Here is a 21,184-nt window from a genome sequence, read left to right as displayed (position 1 = left end):
TTTTCAGAAATTGGCAGTGCAATCATTGGCAAAGTGCTCTGTCCAGTAATTGTCATCATTGTGGTGATACTTTTGTTAAAAATTAGTTGCATGATCCACAAGAGAAAGAAGCATCAGAGGGAAAAGAGGAGGATTTATAAACTTAGAAAAGAACAAAAGAAGGAATATGAATTAGAAGAAATGCGGAGGGATCAATATGGAAATAATGAACAAACTGCTGAGACAGGGGTTTTGGGAAACTAATACTGAAAGAGCTCAAGATGTGATGTCTCTAAATTGGGTTCAAAATTTTCTAAATTTTGGGTGTTGTTTGGTGATTTTGAAATCACCAGATGAGGGAGTTGATGGAGCGAGTTTCAGAATTGATTTTAATCTGGCTCGTGATGTTAATCTCCCATAACTTGACTAATTTTATTAATGAGTTTTTGCATGATTTGTGTTATTAAATCAACTTAGAGTTAAATTCCACACACCATTACACACTGGACTAACGTTATGTGCTTTATGTTACATTTGCAAGTATGTTTTATAATTCATAACTAACATTGTTTTGTTTGTCTTATTGTCTTTGTCAACATTAATGCGGCTGATTAATTAATGGCATGTGCTTATTTTATTCGTGCTTTCGTCTATGTTGTGTCTGTTTATCTTTTTCAGATATATGAAGAATCCTGTTGGACTTTATGAAGAATGGTAGATTTTATAAAATGCTGCTTTTCTTTGTGCTTTTTGCTAGATAACATATATTAATGGGTTAACATTAGCAATGGAGGGTGGGTAACAGAATGACTTTCATAACCTGAGATTAATTATTCTTTTGTGTTTGTTTGAATACTAGCCCGAGTGAAAGGCTTGAGGCCTGTGATGGTTAGCCTGACAGAGATGAGCCAAGCACAGCCATGTTGGAAAGCTCTTCCAAAAAGACATTTCTTTGAATAAACTGAAGTCAAAACAAGAACAACTGTGCAAAATGTGCTCTGAAAAGTTATTTTCCAAGGCTAAGGAAGTGACAAGCGGCGGATCAGCCGAGCTATGGAGGAAACTGTGAACTGTTTTAATAAAATGTTTCAAACTTCGGAAGCCGTTGTCGCTGCACGTGAAAGGACAATGGCAATGACGTTCTCGTGTGTTGAAAAAGTGGCCTCAAGATGGTCTGACGACTAGCAACCAATCAGGTTGCTGAAAGACATTAAAATTATTACATTTTAGTTAGATTAGTGAGTTAGAAAGCTATAAAGACTAAGCCCTTTGAAAGGAGCGGGGCTGACTGACCTGAGGGCGAAGTGCTGTCCGATTTCTTGGGACACGTAAGATTACTTAATGCATTTGAATGTCTTTTCCTTTACAGGTCAGAAAGCTTAATTTAGGGAATTAGGATTTTACTTTGCTTTATTCATGATTTTGAGCAATTCTGAAGTGTCAGACTTTTGTGCCATTAACCTGAAATAAAAAGATATTGATTTAAATAAAAGTGTTTGCAAATATTAAATGAGCTAATAAAGAGAATGAAAATTAAAAGCTTTATCTTTTAAAAATAAAAGACTTAAAACGTGAAGCTGGTCTTGATTATTTTAGTCGTTACCATCAGTAGATTCATTGGCCAATAGTGGCTTAATTATTTGTTTCTTTGTTTATTAATGATCGGAATATTATACTGCAGTTGTTTATAATGTACATATAGAGTTTAAATAGCTTGATAAATTAGGCCACATGATTCAGTTGCTCAATATTTTTGTCTCAGTTTCATGGGCCTTAGGTGATATTATAGTATGGTGAGTATTAGGTAGTGAATAGTGTAGTTGAGACAGAATTTCTATAGGGGCGCTGGATCACATCCTTAGAGTGAAAAAGACCGCAAAATATTTTCGGACGTGGAAATCTTTTTTTCCATGTAAATATTGTTTTTGAATCAATACTAAAAGATTTGGGGGCATATGATCAAGAACGGCGTTAAAATTATCGCCGCTTTAGAGGCAGTAAATTGCAGCTAAAGCGACGGTAATGGGCTTGGTAATTTGCCCTTGTGAATTCCAATAGAAGCCCATGTTCACACCAGAACATGGCCTTCTATGGGAATCTCATATATTGTGCCCTCAAGGGAAACGTTTTTTAGTCCTATTCTTACATTTTACATATCATTATTTTAATGTTTGTTTCCCCAGCTGATGAGAACTAACACTACAGTATACTGGTTGCCCTATTTTCTATTTGCCAATGCCCTCTGTTGTGTAGAATATGTAACTACACCATAGAATATTGATTTTGATGTTGTATCCTTTCTGTTCGAGTTGTGTGTCGAGCTTCGCAAACAATTAGAGCCTCACCTATGTTCTATAGTTTGCATTGCAAGGAATCTTGATTTCAGGTGTTCCTTTTTGCATCACTATATTCATTGAGTATTTGGCCAAAGGGCTGCACACCGATTACAACCAATGGACTACTGGGTGGGTAATTCACACAAAATGAATTATTTGCCTAGCTTTACTAATTTTGTTTATGATTAACAAACGTGTTAGGCATTGTGTCTTGGCATATGCTTTTCTTCAGCTCCAAGTTTATGACTGTGGATGTGCTCTGAGCAGAAAATCTGCATCTGCACCCTTAGAGTGACATAGACTGCAAAATGTTTTCTTTACATAGAAATCTTTTCTTTTCATGTGAAGATTGTTTTTGAATCAATACTAAAAAATTGAATATTTGGGGCATGTCCTCATCCTCCCGATATCAGTTATGTGTAGAATAGCAACAGGTATGTACAATTCACCATGTTATCACTTTTTTTTAAGTTCAAGGTGGTGAAACCTCCAAACCCACTTTGCAACAGACATGGTCAATCTTCGCGCTTGAATGTGCAAGCAAACTCATGGTTGCCCCTCGACTTTCAAACTTCACAAGCTGCCTTGGTGGTAGAGAATCACACCTTGTTATTTAAAATCACAAGTTGGGAATCACAAAAGCAGATGCAGAGGAAGTAAGAAAGACTGAAGAAAGAATTATCAATAACACGTGAACAGAAGAATTTAAATGAATGACAAGGTCCTTGGAATAAACAGCAAGGTGTTCAGCCCCTTCATAAAGTCAGTAGGTCTCATTTCTATTGCAAAAAAAGCTGTTCCCATGAGCGTAGTGTCAGTGACAGCTTCGGGAATCCGGCTATGCCAAGGAGCATCATTTTTGATTTCCTCATCTGCAGCCTTAGTCAGAAAGGAAATTGATTTGTTAGAATGCACAATCCCAATATCACCCCCTTGATTTAGTGTGACACTAAAAGAGGGCTGAGATATCGCAGAGGCCAGTGCTGCTTGAAAGAAAAGTGTATACAAGTGCAGTGAATATAAGTACTTTACCAGCGATCCGATGACTGTATTCCTACAAGGTTCATACAAGGTGACACTTATAGGAGGAGATGTGGCCTAAAGGTCAGTAGCTGCCGACTTTGGAACCGGGGAGCCAAGTTCCAGTTCCAGTGTCTGTTCCACATCCTGCAGTTCTGGGCAGATCACTTGTCAAAGTGGTACATGCATGATGCAAGCCTCTGAGTCAGATTTATGAAGCCTTGCAAAGCCACATTGTGGGACTTTGAGTGGCCTCATAGATCTTGAGGAGGGCAACAAAGCGCAAATCACTGCATTGCCTTATTCTGCACAGGGAGGTGTTGCAGTGGGTGTTCCCACGCACTTTCCATGGGTTTTGATGCGTTCCCAGATTTATAAACCTGGGAATGCATCTTACGCCTCCCCAGGGCTGGCATTACAGGAAGAAATATCTTTAATTCTCCTTGTTTTTTCCACTTTCTATGTGTGTGCATTCTGCAGCACACAATTCTGCAGCACACATAGAAGGAGGAAAACGTCTCTGTGGATTGTATTTGTGCAGGAAAGTGCCTCTTCCTGCATATAAACAATCCTGCCTACAACAGTTGTACCCTTGCACCATGATGCAAGGCTGCCTGCGTTGGCGCTAGGCTGCTAAAGCAGAGCCAGCACCAGTGGAAAGGACAAGAATACACAGCATTTGATAAATACGGTGCATTCCTGCCCTTTTAGTTTGACATAGGGCAGCACAGAGAAGTGGCTTGCTGCGCTCCCCTATGCCAAAACCCCATAAAAGAGGCCCTTAATTCCCCTGTGCCTAAAAATGAAAAAATAATCTGACCTTGTATAATGTAATTGGGTACTCATGTAAAGCACGTCAATGCCCTTGAGTCGGGTTTGCCCTATGTAATATGCAAAAAAAACAGCAACTTTGCAAACCAAGTAAAAACTTGTGTATGCATCATGCTGGAATGCCTTAAGGGTCTGCTGTTGGGGCTCCTTAAGTAATGGAATTCTAGGGCAGAATAATTCACTCCTTATTCCTGTGCACATTCTGACTTGTAGCAGTGTACTGGCTGTCATTCTCACAAGCCATACTGGGCATCTGTGCCCTACTCATGCTCAGAGATGTCACAACCTAACAGGTAAGCAAATGCAGCCATTTGTTAAGAGTAGAGGAGAGAAATATCTGAATTGCCTGAAATTAACCTGCCAAGGTGTAACAGTTGATAAAATTGGAAGCTTACAACACACCTTTGGTGTTGGAGTACTGAGCAAGAATGACCACAGTGGTGTTGCACAAAATGATCAGGTCCTCAGCAGAATGTGTCAGTGGGCCCCTCAGTCTCCCATATCTCAGATATTTTCATTGGCCTTTGGCGCAACGGAGGGCACTCTGAAAGACCAGGACCGTTAAGGTGTTGGGCCCCCATGTTGGGGCCTTCGAGACCAAAGAGACAGCTGCCATGACTATTATGTTGTTCGATATTTAAATGCAGATGGTAGGTCAAGTAATTGCTTAGGGCCTAATTATAATGTCGGGTGAATTGCCACTGACAGGCTGTTGGTGGCGGTCCGTCTGACATCTGAGGCAGCGGCTCAACCACCTGATTAGGATATCGGTGGTCGTAGTACGTCAGGCGGGAAAGATTGCCGACTGTGACAGGCTCATGAGCCTCTTGGGGTGGTGGTCGGAGTCTAATCCTTACAATGAAGTGGGTGCCTGCGGAGGCACCATGGTAGGGATTAGGATGTCAGTTTAAGACAGCCATTTTATGGCAGTACGACCGCCATGAATAAGTTGTTGGTGACTTTGGGGGCCCTTAGCAGAGCTCCCGTCACCTGTGGGCCTCAGGTATGTGGCCTGGGGGGCACATGTGGTGCCCCCCAAACATCCATGCATGTGTGCCAGGCACCCAGTGGTGCCTGGCACAGGGTGCATGGATGTTTAAAGCATGGCATTTTCAATTGCGGCCCTTTTCCAGGCCGCAAAACAAGCAGCAATAGAAAATGGCATGTTTACAACCGCCTGCATGGTGGTCGTGTCATAATTGGGCTGGCAGGACTGCCGACTCTTTGTCAGACAGTTTTGAACCCAAATTATGGGGGTCGAACTCTTTGTTTGATCGCCATCGTAATGAGGCCCTTAATAACAATATCCACTGATACAAAAGACCTGGTTGTAAAGGACTTGTATTGGATGTTAGAAAAAAATCTTTTTCAACAATGGTGAGTCCCTCTTCGGAACCACATGCATATTCACTCATCATTTAACTCACTACTTTAAAAAGAAAAACAAATATATTCATTTACCATTCATACATACATACACTGAGACCTGTTCAATGCAAAAATATCTATCCTTTATATTAATAATATCCTCCTTGGTATGTATAATTTCACAATGCGATAGTACCACTCAAATAATCAAAAATGTCATCCACTTGAATACTCTAAAACATGTTTCATATATTCAAATGAAAAAATCATCATATCAATATGAACCCCAGCTCTAATGATGTTTATATTAACACCTTTTAGGGTCTTTTATGTATCTATATACTCACAGAATTTCCTCAGATTAAAACAATGTGTTGCCTATTCTTCTATTTCCATATGTAGCAAACAGTATTATAATGTATTCATATGGCAAAAATATCTAACACAAATTTAAAAGTTTTAAATCACAAGTTGTAAACACAGCGTTCCGGTGGTATGCAACGTGTTTACCCCACCTTCTTCAGGACAAAGTATTAAAAGCAATGAATTAATCTAAAAAGTAATGATAAAAACATATTTAAAAATGAGGACCCAGGAAGAATAGTCACATAGCATCAACAGTTTCAATACATCCAATGCCTAGTACTATTATTTCCACCATTCTCGCTATTGTGTTTGTAATGAACAAACCAACTTTCTTAACTCATCCACATCCATTTCATTATCTTACCAAGTTAATTTTTCTCAACATTCACTCTGCATATTAACTGGAATCTTAACATATATAGGTGAAATGATTATTGTCTAACCTGTGGTTCTACGTTACCCATCATCCAATGTTGCTAAATTTGTACGTGACATGCCTGTTGTTAATTCAAGACAACATACCTGTGGGCTGATATAAACTGTTTCCCCTTCCTTTTTCTCAACAATCCATCCATTTCCTTCTCTTTCTCTAATACAGGGGACCTGTTTAGGAGTACTGTTCTTGGCCCCTGTTTTGTATTCGATCTACAAAGATTACAATAAGACTTACATTCAACTAAAAGATCCATTCAGAGGATGTTGTTTCTCGATAGTCACCCTTTTGATTTCAATGGTGATCAACTATTTGTTCATATCTCAAGTTCTTGGCGTCTAAACAACCTTTACGCCTTTAGGGGATAAATACTTAATATTAGAATCGTATTTACATTTTTACTCTATTTATTTGTCAATACTCATGGCTTAACTTTTAAGCTTACCTTCCCATTCATTTGTTGAGTACATGCACACCAGCCTTCTTTAAATATACAGTGTTATTTTTTTTTCCTCTTTTATTTGCTTCTTTTTCTCAGTATGGGGCTATTTTATTTCCTTCCGCTCTCATGCTCTGTACATACTAGGGAAAATCACATGTCTGTCTTGATAGGATTAAACTTTAATTCAATTTTTGCTGGAGTAAAATCGTAATGTTCTACACTTATTCTCTTAAATTATAGTTGTTTATGTGTTGTGCAATCAGTTTATTCTATTAAATGTATTTACTTATTTAGATTGCACTTGACTTGTTTACAGCCATCTCTGTGTCTGATGCCCTGTGAAGGTTGAAAAACCAAGATGTGCATAGCTGTGCTCGGCCTCTAATCAATTTGAGTTGAAAACGCTATCTGCAGGGGTGTTCAACTCATATTGTCTGCCACTGTGTGATATTGTCTCCTCGCCTGGTGACTGTATGGAAGGAGGTGATACTGTGTAACAAACAGTGGCACCATGTGAGTTGGTAGGTCTGCTCCAGTGAAAAGAAATGAACAACGGCGTTGTGTGAAATGCGTCTGGCTACTTGCATTCTGTCTGTACTGTTTCCGGAATGTCGATATTTGGAAACATATGGGTACAGGTAACAGACATCATGGAGGCACTGTGCAGGTGAGCACAAGATGTATGCTTTATGCCAAGCACAGCTGGGTTAGGGAGTCACATGACATTGCACGATTACTCTATCTCACAGTAATTCTAGTCCCCTCATGGCAACAGGACCCCCCGCCCCACACATGGATAACCTACAAACATTAATAATACACAGGACACCGTGTTTGGTTGGAAAGAAAATGCTGCAGGATTTATTACATACAACATATGTAATCATGATGGGTTATCTTACGGGTAATCCAAGGGCAGGCCGCATTCTCGCCACCTGCCCGCCTGATGAGCCGGGCAGCACAATGTGGAACCACCTGTGTGCTGCCCCATATGTTAATTAACTAGACTCACGCCCCGAGGGGCGGAGCGCAACTAGGCAACCCCCGGTTGTACAGGCCCACAACCGCCCGAAGGACTACTGAGGTGCCGACACGTGTACCCGGACCTCCCATGAAGTCCAGGTGTTAGGCTCTGGCACCCCTATGTGCCTGCTGAGGTACACCGCTGCACCTCTCTGCTTCCGGATCACCCTGTAACTCCGCCTGCAATGAAAAATGACAATATTATAAACTTCAAACCACCCCACCCCCAGTTGGCGCACGGGTAAGAGGTAGGGAGGGGAAGTGCGTCCAAGCTGATAGCCTGTCCGTGGCGAGGGGCGGCAAAGAGGCCTGAACCTGGCGAGGGGGACTTAAGTACCCCTCGCCCGGCCTGCCGCCCCCCGAAGCACGTCACTGGGCCAGCCCCGTTCCCTGCTGGACCCCTCCTGCCCGAGGGAGGAGGGAGTACCTGCATGCAAGGGGGCGGGGGGTGGAGCCCCCCGGCGACTAAGGTGCCGCCCTCTTGATGGCCACCGGGTGGCCTCGGGCAGCTGCATAGTCCCCTCATGGCAACAGGACCCCCCGCCCCACACATGGATAACCTACAAACATTAATAATACACAGGACACCGTGTTTGGTTGGAAAGAAAATGCTGCAGGATTTATTACATACAACATATGTAATCATGATGGGTTATCTTACGGGTAATCCAAGGGCAGGCCGCATTCTCGCCACCTGCCCGCCTGATGAGCCGGGCAGCACAATGTGGAACCACCTGTGTGCTGCCCCATATGTTAATTAACTAGACTCACGCCCCGAGGGGCGGAGCGCAACTAGGCAACCCCCGGTTGTACAGGCCCACAACCGCCCGAAGGACTACTGAGGTGCCGACACGTGTACCCGGACCTCCCATGAAGTCCAGGTGTTAGGCTCTGGCACCCCTATGTGCCTGCTGAGGTACACCGCTGCACCTCTCTGCTTCCGGATCACCCTGTAACTCCGCCACAGCCCGACCGGTGGCTACCGCCGCCGCCCGGGCCCCCCATCCCCTATGCTCCTTCCTACCTGCAGCCTCTCTCCTGCAAAGCATCGTACAAATCTAGGAGAAAAAGGTCCAAACCCACTGGATTGAGATGCACGCCATCTAACTCAAAGTAACCTTTTATCTTATCCTGAATCATCTCATGGCGGATTAAACCAATTCCTCTCTGCGAAGTGAATTTGCGCATGTCACGGTTTACCCTCCTCCTAGACCTTTCTATGGCTTCGCATGACCTTGCGCCCCGCCAGACCCTGCGTGGGAGCAATTCGGACCACCAAACCTCACAGCTCCCCAACATTCTGCAAACCTCCACCAGGTCCGCCTTCATTTTATGCAGTAACGCGGACCTTCCCATGTTGGTGATGTCGTTGCCCCCCAGGTGAATACCAAGGCCGGCATTCCTCCTAGCTGTTCCTTACTTGTTATAACTAGGGTCTCTTCCTATTCGGAAAAAACAGGTCCATGCCAACCTGGACCGCTGACCCAAGAGTCCAGCAACACCAAGGGAGTTTGGCTTGTAGCACACATGCAAAAGGCCAAAACTCTGCTCCAAATATTTACTCATGGCGCAGGACACCGCCTGCGAGCCAACTGCTGCACTGTCCCAGGCATGGCAGCATGCCACGGGAGCTCAGGATAAGAAATCGGACCACAGAGCTCACCTGTTACCAACGTGTGGCCAATTCCCCTTGTGTTCTACCTCTAGGGTGCATGCTAGCCCCAGAGCCCAGCCAATAAACAATACTTCTCCATAGCTCCCCGGCGACACAGCATGGTGTCACAACAAGGTGGAGGGAAAGAGGTGTGTTGCCTGTGGCTGGTACTGAAAACCTCCATGAAGGGCCAACTGGTGCGGCCTACCCTGCTTGCTGACCCTAAGACCGGACACAGAATCCCGGTCCCTGCTAACCACCTGTGTGAGCCTTGATACTTCCACCGGAACGGTGTCGGGCTATCAAGTTTTGTGTCTCTGCCCCTTTAATTATACCCAGCACAGGACCTCCTGTGTGTTGGCTCCAGCGCCTTCCCTGACTAGCGCCTTGCCTATAGAGATGGAGACATGTCTGACCACTGAAAACTACCTGTCCCCCACTGGTGGCGAGACCCACCGTAAGTTCGTTGTGGTTGTTCTATCCGGTGCCATAGAACACTGCATTGACCAGCGCCATCCCTAGTAAAGGACCTAGGTGCACAGACCAAGTTTAAATCGGGCAGGAGTGCCAAATTATCCTCCCAAAGCCCATTGCGCTTGGCAAAAGGTCTCCCAGGTCTAATGACATCCTGTCTCCTCCGCACTTTGAATTACACACAGCACAGGACTTCCTAGACGAGAGCCTTGCCTACAGAGATAGAGACATGTCTGACCACTGAAATTTACCTGACCCCCACTGGTGGCAGAAACCCCACCGTGAGTTAAATGTGGTCATTCTATCAGGCGCATAGCATGCCGTGATGGCCAGCGCAAAATTCGTAAAAAGATCCTTGGTGCACACACCAGGTGTCACGTTCAGGATTGGGGAATTAAGAGAATAGGGCCCGAACCTGAAACACTGCGAAAATTTTGCAAAGTGTGAACCTATACTGCTTGCTGAACCAGGGACTGGTCACAGATGCCTGGACCCTGCTAACCGCTTGAGACCCTGATGTATACACCAAGGAGGTGTAGACTAGACAGATAGTGTGTCGACAAGGTTCCCTGTATGGTGGACAAGGAGCATCCGCAGGAACCAGTCTGTGAACGTGAAATTCAGTGACACGCACCTCAGTCCAGCAAAAACCCATGCCTGATCCTAAAAAGGCACATAGCGCCAGCTGCCCCCGCAGCGCATGGCGAGGTAAAACTGGCCCAGAACACCCAGCCTGAGCTTCGCACACTATCGTCACCACAGGATCTAGCTAAAGATTGGCTACCCCTGACCTGGCAAGGCCTGTCGGAGGCCAGCCCCACCCCCCCTTAGTTGACTACCTAGCCCATACTGCAACCAACTAAGGTCTGCCGATTCTTGAGTATGCGAGGTTTGGATGACCTGAATTGAGATGTCTGATAACTACAGGCATATGCCCCTTATGCTGGGTCCGTACTGCGCTAGGTTTACCACTGCACACTCACTGCTGGCAACTAAACGATGCAAACATACTGCCTCACATTGTGTAGGCTTACTTGACTGTGGCCTCCCCCTGACGTCATTCATCGGAGGCTCGGGGGACCCTGCACTGACGATAAGCCACGTGGATGACAATCGTGAAGCTGATGAACTGAATTAAAACCAACAGAGACAAGGCGCTCAGAGCGCTGCTCCCTTTGAGCCTGTTGGAAGCCACGCCTGGCCGGTCCGCGCCGGTGTTTTTCCATAAATGCTCTCCCATGATGAAGGGTGCGATGGAAGCTATAGTTTGAGCAACACCAGGAACCTGTCAAGGTGGAGGGATGCTGTGTCAACGTTGCGCAACTCTCGGGAAATAACTTGCAAAGGGAAAAGCACAAACAATCGAAAATCAATCGAAAATGAGCTCTGCCTGCTGCCAGGAACGCCTCCATGCATCAGAGAAAGCCAGAGTGTATTGCGCAGCTCGCATGCTTTCCCATCGAGCATTGGTATGTAATGAAAGATTACAGCATCCTACGTAATCTTTTGTGAGGGGAAATGTGCACGCTTTGCCAGATATAAATTAAAACCTAAACATGACTGTGGCCATGTTTATTGCCGTGCTCCGGGTTCAAGGCAGCTTCGATGCGCTGCGCTCAGCTCCGGACTCCGGGTCGGCTCACGGCGCCATGTATAGTAGGACCCGAACAGGGGTTCCCAATGTCATTAAAGTTTCCCGCTCACGGAAAGCAATACATCTTTTCCTTTGATGTAGTACTAATCTATTCCGCCGTGCAGTGCCGCCCACCCTACCGCCTACTATGGCTGGTCCGTGACACAAGGCCCCCCCACAGAGATGGCCGCCGCGCGTGTCCACTGCCCCATGCCCTACTAATGCGCCTGTGTCTGCACGGGGCTGCACCAGGGCCCCCTGCTCCGCGACCCCCGACCAGAAAATGCAACTGCTGCAAAGGGGGGCGCTGCATCCGGAGGCCCTGCTTATCTTTTTCGGCCGGCAGATGGCCGCCGCGCGTGTCCACTGCCCCTTGCCCTACTCATGCGCCTTTGTCTGGACGGGGCTGCACCAGGGCCCCTGGCTCCGCGCGACCCCCGACCAGAAGATGCAGCAAAGGGGCGCTGCTCCGGAGGCCCTGCTTATCCATTTCGGCCTGCAGATGGCCGCCGCGCGTGTCCACTGCCCCTTGCCCTGCTCATGCGCCTGTGTCTGGACGGGGCTGCACCAGGGCCCCTGGCTCCGCGCGACCCCCGACCAGAAGATGCAGCAAAGGGGGCGCTGCTCCGGAGGCCCTGCTTATCCTTTTCCGGCCGGCACTAGGGGGGGGGGGGATTCGGGGGCCCAGACCCTCCGGTAGTCCCGCCCCCACTGCCCGTCTGCCCACACTTCGTGTATGTGTGGCCGGCGAGGCATCCCGCGGCCGCCCCCCTCCCTGCCCGTTGCATACGCCTAGCGCGCTCGGAGGTCAGCCGCCCACATGGCCTGTGACCCGCCGGACACTGCGGCCTGTGGACCCCCTTCTGGACCAGTGATCCGTTGCAAAATCGACGGCGAGGGAGGCAGGGGCAAAACGCCGGTCGCCCCCCCCATGCGAGGCCCGTGGGGGGGAGGGGATATTGGGGTGGTGGGGGAGAGCCGGTGTGGAGGGCCACCGCCCTGCCCTCCGCGTGGTGGGGGCCTACCAGGATGCGCGGGCTAAGCCACGTGGGCGAGAGCTTGCGGGCGACCCACTGTCGGGCTTCCCCAGTCCCAAAGCCCACACCTCGTGCTTTCACCCGCCCCGGTCGCCGCGCCGCCACTGGACCCACCACACCCCCGACCGCAACCCCCCTTGCTAAACCCACAGAGCGGTGCTCAGTATGGTGGCACCCCCCACTTCCACAGCGGCCCGCTATCTAAGCAGGCCGCCTTGCCCCGATCGACCTCCGCTAGGAGGGAGTGGGCGGAGGAGGGGTACCGGCCACTAGGCCTGCACTCACCGCAACACACGACGATCCTGGTGAAGTGCGGGCGAAGTGCGTCCAAGCTGATAGCCTGTCCGTGGCGAGGGGCGGCAAAGAGGCCTGAACCTGGCGAGGGGGACTTAAGTACCCCTCGCCCGGCCTGCCGCCCCCCGAAGCACGTCACTGGGCCAGCCCCGTTCCCTGCTGGACCCCTCCTGCCCGAGGGAGGAGGGAGTACCTGCATGCAAGGGGGCGGGGGGAGCCCCCCGGCGACTAAGGTGCCGCCCTCTTGATGGCCACCGGGTGGCCTCGGGCAGCTGCAAAGTCACTGGGAGCACGTGCATCGGACCATCAGTGTGCATTTTCTAGTATAAAGAAATGTGCATTTGAACATTTGAAATTTTCTTCTTTTATGACCTAGGATTGCAAAGCTGAAAATGTTATGCAAAAAGTTCCCAGAACAAATATTTATAATTGCAAATCAAATTAAATCAAACTTTATTTGAGCGTCAGATATGCCCACAAAGCACATACACATTTAAACAATCATACATAGAAAATGTAACATAAACACTCAGCGTTACAAATGTAGGATCCACCATCAATAAATTATCAAAGCAAAGTATTTCTTGAATGTATAGCTGATTTTAGGAAGGGCCCCACATAAAAGAGTAATTCCTCATCATTTAATAACAGTAGAAATCGTAATGCTACTCTACAATACATACGTTTATCTTTCTTCAATAAGAAAACATTTTTTAACTAAAAACAATGTAAAGTTTACAAAAGAAGCCAAAGTGCAACAAAGACTGTGGAGACACACCATCAAATAGGCAAGTACTAATTGTTAAATCTTTATGGTAATCTAGTACAAAACAGAGCATAAAGATGACTGTTCCTGCTCTGAAGCAGAAGAGCAGAGACCTCTCCCTTTGACCTTGTGAAATGGAAAGATAGAATTCTAGTGCAATACAGGTTTTTAATTAAACATGTATTTGTGCACGGTTTACTGTAGTCCACAATTTACCAAGAACGGCACTTACTCTCCAAGAATGTATGCTTACCCTGTTTTTTATTTTCCATATCAGCAAGTGCTGGATTATCAAACAGAGATGTCTGCCCGAGCCCTACAAGTGTTTTATGAATGCAGGCAAGCCAGGGTATGCTCAGACCCTATATGCAGGCCAGGCAATCTTTCATAACTTGTTGATTCAGATTAGTTTCACGGTTAAGCCAAACTAAAAGCCCCAAAGCAATTGGGTCCAACTTAATATGATCTTCTAGATAAGGGGACCCCAATTATTTAGGACATATAAATTGTGGGGCCAAATGAGGTACTGGAGGAGTCGCCTACATAAATGATTCTCCTCAATTTGGACGGCAGTTCATTTGGCAAACCCCCCAAAATCCTGCTCCACACACAGCAGTGGCAACACATTGGTTGTCATATATTTCAAGTACTGGTGCAATGGGTTTACAATTAATGGCTGAGGTACGTTAACAAGGCCCAATACAACGAGAAAGGCCCATGCGCTAAAATGAAATATTGGAACTCCATGCACCTGAAGAGTTGGAACTAAACATACTCATGTATAGTCGAGAGCAACAGTGCGAACAGTAAGCCGTTTGGGGCCGCTAGACATAGTGTATGATTTGGAGTAATTATTAACCAAGTTATGCTCTGCCAAGAACTGAGCAAAAGAAGTAATTAAAAGATGCAATGCTTAGGTGTGCGAGCAGATCCGGACTGGCTACCAGGCGCTTTGGTTTGCTGCTGAGCTGGGAGCTGATGTCTCTGTGGTGGGGGTTAATTTTGTTGATGGAGACCTGCATGTGCTTCAAAATAAACAAAGCAAAACGAATTTCGTTCAGCAGAGGCAGGTCTCCATCAACAAAATCAGCCCCCAGCTCAGCATCATGCCAAAACGCCCGGTAGCCAGTCCGGCCCTGTGTGCGAGCCATCAGAGCTACATTGTCAGCAATGCAGGTAAAAGTGTGCCTCTTCTCCTGGGGACATCCAGACCAGCATCAACTAGAGAAGGACTTAGCTTGTTAATAAATAAAATAAATAGTAATGGAGCAAGAACGCATCCCTGCCGAACTCCCCGAGCCTTTCATTCATGTTTTCATACAGTACATTTAAAAAGCTCATAGGTACATCAACCAATCCATTTCAAGGAATATCACCCACAGCTTTGAGCAATTCATGCACTCAAATGTTGTCAGATCCATAAACACGAGGCATGCCAGGCAGTGCTTAACAATGGTGTATTTACCTATAATAGATTAAGGTTTAAGCACTGCTCCATTGTCCCCAGATGCTCCCTAGTGCGATATTGGCAAGGATAATGGATGTTACTTAGAGAGATCCAATCACACATTCTATTATAGATAACTCCAGCAGTAATTTTAACTGAGATATCACTGAAGGAGATGAGTGACTAGCCCCTTAGATAGGAGAAGTTGCAAAAATGAGGACAATGGTCGAAGTTGACCAGGATCTTCTAATTGCTTATTATCTAGACAATTGAAAACATTAGTTAATAGCGGAGCCACAAGTCTAAATTTAATTTCAGAGTAAAATAGGCACTATATCAGATCTGGGAGCTTTACCTGCAGGGCTCTGCTGCATTGCTTCGGTTGCCTCACTTTACGAGAAAACTATATTTGTTGTCATCTTAAGAAAGGTTGCTGATATAATTTCAGAATGATTACTAGAGGTAAGTCAGTAGACGCGTGAGAAGTGCACAACCTCATCTCCAGTGATGTCACTACTGGTAAGTGAGATAGAATTGTCACGTGCCCTAATAGCGTTGATCGTATTATGTTTCAGCAGCCTAAAAGCTTCTTCATGGCGCCTTGTGCCTAGGTTCCTACACAATTGTCCCTGCCATCTTTGTCTATTTTCTTTGTATCCAGAACAAAAGAAAAGTGCGTGGAGTTCAGTCTCCTCTTGCCAACCGCATGCAGGGCACCCCAAAGCAGAACTGCCAGACCATTTGTTGGAAAAGGCATGCAGATGGAGCAAGCCGTGCCTGAACTGTAGGTAAAGCTTCCTAACCAGGGCCGGTTGTATATCATTTAAGCAAGGCTCCAGATTGTAGGTGTCCTTTATTTTCAGGAAATTAACTGTAAGAGAGCCGAGAGCAGAGTTCTCATGGAGTTGAGCAAAGTTACCCCCCCTCCCAATAGCTATTAACTAATTGAATACGTGAGATTGCATTACATGCTACCTCTGGGTTACTCCATAGACTGTCTCGACCTATAGCTTGGAGACCTTTCTTGATGGGTGCAAACCATGCCAACTTACTTATACCTGGAAACCCCAAGATTTCTTGTAACATTATCCTATATTCGGCCATTTCAGAGGTCACCCATAGTCTCCGCCAGAATGTTGGGGGTTTGCTGCCAATATCCTCTACAATTGGGCTCACCCCTAGGTCCAGACGCAGCGGAACAAGTGGGGAGCTGTTAGACTTGGCATCTTTTGGGGTCTTTCCCCTGAGTTTTTGCTTTCTGCCCTCCTGGATTTGACTCTTTTTTTGCTGGCGTAGTGTTTCTGCGTACTTTTCGCACTGTTGATCAGTGATAAACTGCAAGTGCTACTGTGGTAAAGTATGTTATGGATTGGTGTTTCCATGATTGTCTGGTTTTCTTGTCAGCCCCTAGGAAAGTGCACTGAGTGTGCCAGGGCCTGGGAACTAAATGCTACGCATGGGCTTGCAGCACAGATTGTGCCACCCACGTGTGTAGCCCGGAAACGGTACCTCAGACCTGCCATTGCAGAGTCTGCGCCCAGTTTGTAACTGTCATGTTGACTTGGCCCGTGCACACACTGGCCAGTCCCTAACCTTCCCTTTTCTTACATGACAGACACCCCTAAGGTAGGTCCAAAGTACCCCTGTGGGCAGGGACGCAGTCTATGTGAAAGGTAGAACATGCCCTGGTGTGTGTGGCATGTCCTGATAGTGAATTACAGACCATTTCATTTTTCACTATTGCAAGGCTACCTGTTTCTCCTAGGACAGAATGGGAAGTTTGTTTATGACATCTTATAAACATAACTGGGCTGGGAACTAAATGGGAAAATAAAATGTTGTATGCCTGAACTCAGAATCTAACAATGCATCTTTTAGTAAAAGTGATTTTTACATTCTGTGTTTGAAAATACCACTTTTAGGAAATAGGTATTTTCTTACTCAGTCATCCCGTGAGCCTCTGCTGGAATGTGGATTGCATTTCTGGGTTTTGGACGACAGATGGCTAGGAAGCAAGGATGGCTCCTGATAGTTTAGGTAGGTCAGGAAAGTTCTGAATAGACCTGGGCTGCAATGGGGGAAGAGGGAGGAGATCTCCTTGCACCTCAAAGGGCCTGGTCTGCCTCTGACAAAGCCGTCTCCACCCACTGCCGGGAAATCACACCAGAGAAGGCATAACAGGTCCTGGCAGGGGACAGACAGCCTCTCCCTAGAGGATCAAAGGATTTTTGGATACAAATACCCACTTTGCTGTGTGCTTTGCTGTATTGGCCTACAGTGGCTGCTTCTGTCTCGGGCAGTGAAAGTACTGGACTGAACTTTCTGCAACCTACTTTTGTGAGTTTCTCCAAGGGTTTGAGGTATAGCTTGCCCCCTGTTCAAAAAGTCTCAGGAATAGCACGGACTTCAAGCTCTTCTGCCCTCAGCACTGGGGACTGTGTGTTTTGTGCTGCGACAGAAGAAAAGCAACTCAACGACGTCTACGATGCCGTTGCTGACTCCATGTCCTGAAGGCACCGCAGAGGGCACCACAGAGGGCTCCGCCACAACACCGCACTGTGACCCTGGTCTCACCGACGATGCCTGCTGACGCCGTCACTGAGGTGCTGCTCGCACCGTGACCTGTGGGCACCACACCCCGCACAGCCTTGCTTAACGCCAAAGCCTGGGCACCACAGGGAGCACCACCACAATGCTGCACCACGACCCTGGTCTCACCGACGCCGCCTGCTGATGCCGCCACAGAGCGGTTGCTCGCACGCGACCTGTGGGCACAGCACTCTGCACCACCTCGCTTTGGGCAGAATATCTTACCCCACTATACAACAATGTATTCCAGACCGGGAGTATTCTCCAGTCATGGAGAGGTAGCATTTTGCATCCTATCTTCAAGGCAGGTATAAGGTCTGATCCAGCCAATTACCGCCTTATTGCGCTTATAGATGTTGAGGCCAAAATGTATGCTTTGAACCTTCTGAGGGCCTTGGAAGACTGGGTTAGCACAACGGGTTTTAGGCCGGGAACTAATACATCATGCAACTTGCCTCTTGGTGGAAAAAGCAAGGGAAAAGTCAACTAAGCTGTATACGTGCTTTGTAGACCTCAAAGCGGCGTTCGACACAGTTCCGAGGGAGGCACTATGGCAAAAGATGGCCAATTGGGGAATACCATCAAAGCTGTTGCAGGCCATCATAAACCTATATTCATCCACCTGGGTTAGAATAAAACTAGGCAATGGCGATAAAACAACAGAAAAAATCCCCACCCGTGTAGGTCTCAAGCAGGGCTGTGTACTGGCACCAACTCTTTTCAACATCTTCACCGCGGACTTGGACAAGTGCATTGCAGAGACACAAAGTGATCCACCGAAACTGGCCCACCACAAAATTAGGAGCATACAGTACGCAGATGACATCGTACTTTGTAGTCAGACCCCGTTGGGCCTACAACGTTCCATCTCGAAGCTCCATGAGTACATCGTTGCACAAGGCTTACAAATTAACTACAAAAAAACGAAGATCGTCTGTTTCGCCTCACAGGCAGGGAGGAAATCCTTTAAATGGCACATCGCAGGCAACACAATAGAGCAGACCCCCTCCTATAAATATCTGGGAGTAGTAGTCGACGCCAGGTGGAGTCTGAAAGAGCATCAATCATATAGAAAGGCGCAGGCAAATAAACTACGGTTCGCTCTAAATTTATTGAAAACGAAATTGAAATGCCCATCTAATTCACACCTGTTGAAGGTAATCGCGGCGAAGTTCTTACCATCTCTTACATACGGGTCGGAATTGTATAAAGGAAAAGACGCAATTTTCTGAACACACAACAATCAGAGTTGTTCAAATACATTTTTCGGATCCCGAGATTTGTATCCCAAGCGCAGATACGCTTGGAATTTGGTCTATCAAATCAGCACCAAGTCAGACAAGCGGCCGCACTAAAAACAGGTTGGAAATTAAGGGCAGCACAAGAGGACACGCTCATGGGCCTCTGTTGGACTGAGATGAACAACCAGACAAAGGCGAAAAACGCCTGGAATACAGTATTGGAGGATGCATTGTCAAACCTCAAAATGGAAAAGGCATGGAATACCAACCAAACGTTTGCGGCCTTCAAAAAAGCAGCCAATGGGGCGGCAAAGCAAAGATCTTGGATAACAGATAAAGCCGCATTAGCGAAGAAAAAACATGATTGGACGGTGCTGGCCACGTATGAGAAAATGGAGCCTCAACCTTACTTAATCAACCATATAACTCCAGCCACCCAAAAAACATTACTAAGTTTATGGCTGGGATTCTTCATTTTAAAAGACCAGACACCCGCAAGGAAACAAACATGGCCGACTTCTGCCTGTAGATTATGTGGCCAAATGGAAGAATCACTGATGCATATATTGTGTATTTGTCCGTCTTTGAGGACTTTGAGACGTAATTATCTACTCCACATATTCCGTCTCTTTCAAATTAGATCATGCCGCCAGGCCGTCATGCTAGCACTGAACAGCCACCAGCTGCAGACAGCTTGCAGGGCCGCCAGATTTTGTCAAAAGGCATCGCAGTTAATCGTGAACACCGAGAAATAGGAGAGAAAAAGGCACAAAACCGAAGTGTGAAGTGCTATGAATAGAGAAATTGTAATTTCATTCAGAATAATATTACCCACATAGATATTACAGAACTCTTTATTTTAATCATCCTGTTAGTTTGTACATTTTACCTCTAAATCATTTGTTTTTATGCAACAAAATTGTAAAGGTTTTAATTAACTACAAACAATAAACTTACTTACCTCGCTTCATGACGACACCTTGGCCTCCCCGACGCTGCAGCTCCCCGCCAAAATCAACGCCGCTGCTTCCACCATGGTTCGAGGGCATCACTTGTAAAGTTATACGACGACCGCCCTCATCCCGCACCGCAGCCTTGGCCTACCGACGCCGGCACCATCGACTCCCGTTCATCAGCTGACGACCGCGCTTCAGCAACGAGGACGCCACGGCTTACTCTGTGACCTACCAGCACCGTGACGAACACGGCCTTCACCTCGCACCACGACCCTGGTCTCACCGACGATGCCATATGACGCTGCCACCGAGCCACTGCTCGCACCAGGACCTGAGGGCACCGCACGCCGCACCGCTGCACTCCGCACCGCAGCACCCGACGCCTGCTGACGCCAGCGCTCCTGATCCCAACAGAAAGGAGCCCGACCTGCAACGCAAAGGACTTCAAGGGCCTCAGCGCCCTGCATCTCTAACAGGTACTGTTTGCAGGTCTTCCCGATACCGTAGCTGGTCCGCGACACCGCAATACTGTTTGGATTTGTTTACTCACGAAGCCGTGATAGCCCCGGATGGTGCTATCAACATCAAGGTACTGTTTTTAAAGTGTATTTTGCTAACTATAGATTTTTAAGTACTGTATTGTGGATTCTTATCGTATTTGTTCTTGTATATAAAAATATTGGCTGGTTTTCCAAACTGGTGTGGTGTCCTTTTGTAGTACTTACGCTGTCTTACTGTCGGTTATGTGCAAATGCTTTACACACTGCCTCTAAGATAAGCCTAACTGCTCATGCCAAGCTACCAAGGGGGTGAGCAGGGGTTATTTTAGGAGTTGTCCTGACTAGGAAGAAGGGTCCCTACTTAGACAAACGTGGAAGCCCTTGCCAACTAGAGACCTCCATTTCTAACAGGAGCTCACTGGTATGAAGACCAACTGTCTAAAAAAAATATTATCAGCTTTGATGATTATCTTGGAAAGACGATGCCCCCAGAGTTCATCCCCATACATAGCAGTGCTCCTTAATTTGGTTTTATAGATCTCTATAACCGGTCCTACCGGCTTATGAACGAAGTATCTGTATATCTTGGCCAGCCCACATGTGGTTTGGACTAGCAAGAGACTTGACTTGTCCATTTGTGTTCCCTAATTCATTTTTGCTGTTAGGGTGAGACCTAGGTAGTCGAAAACAGATACCCGCTCAAGTTGGATACCATTCATGTGCAGGTTTGGGCGGGTTGTGCGAGCGGGGTTGAAGACCATATAATTTGTCTTCTCTATATTGATCTACAACCCC

Source organism: Lissotriton vulgaris, chromosome 8 (genome assembly GCF_964263255.1).
Source record: "Lissotriton vulgaris chromosome 8, aLisVul1.2, whole genome shotgun sequence".
In the NCBI taxonomy this organism is placed as follows: Eukaryota; Metazoa; Chordata; class Amphibia; order Caudata; family Salamandridae; genus Lissotriton; species Lissotriton vulgaris.
The sequence above is the reverse complement of the archived record's forward strand: the minus strand, read 5'-3'. Positions refer to the sequence as shown.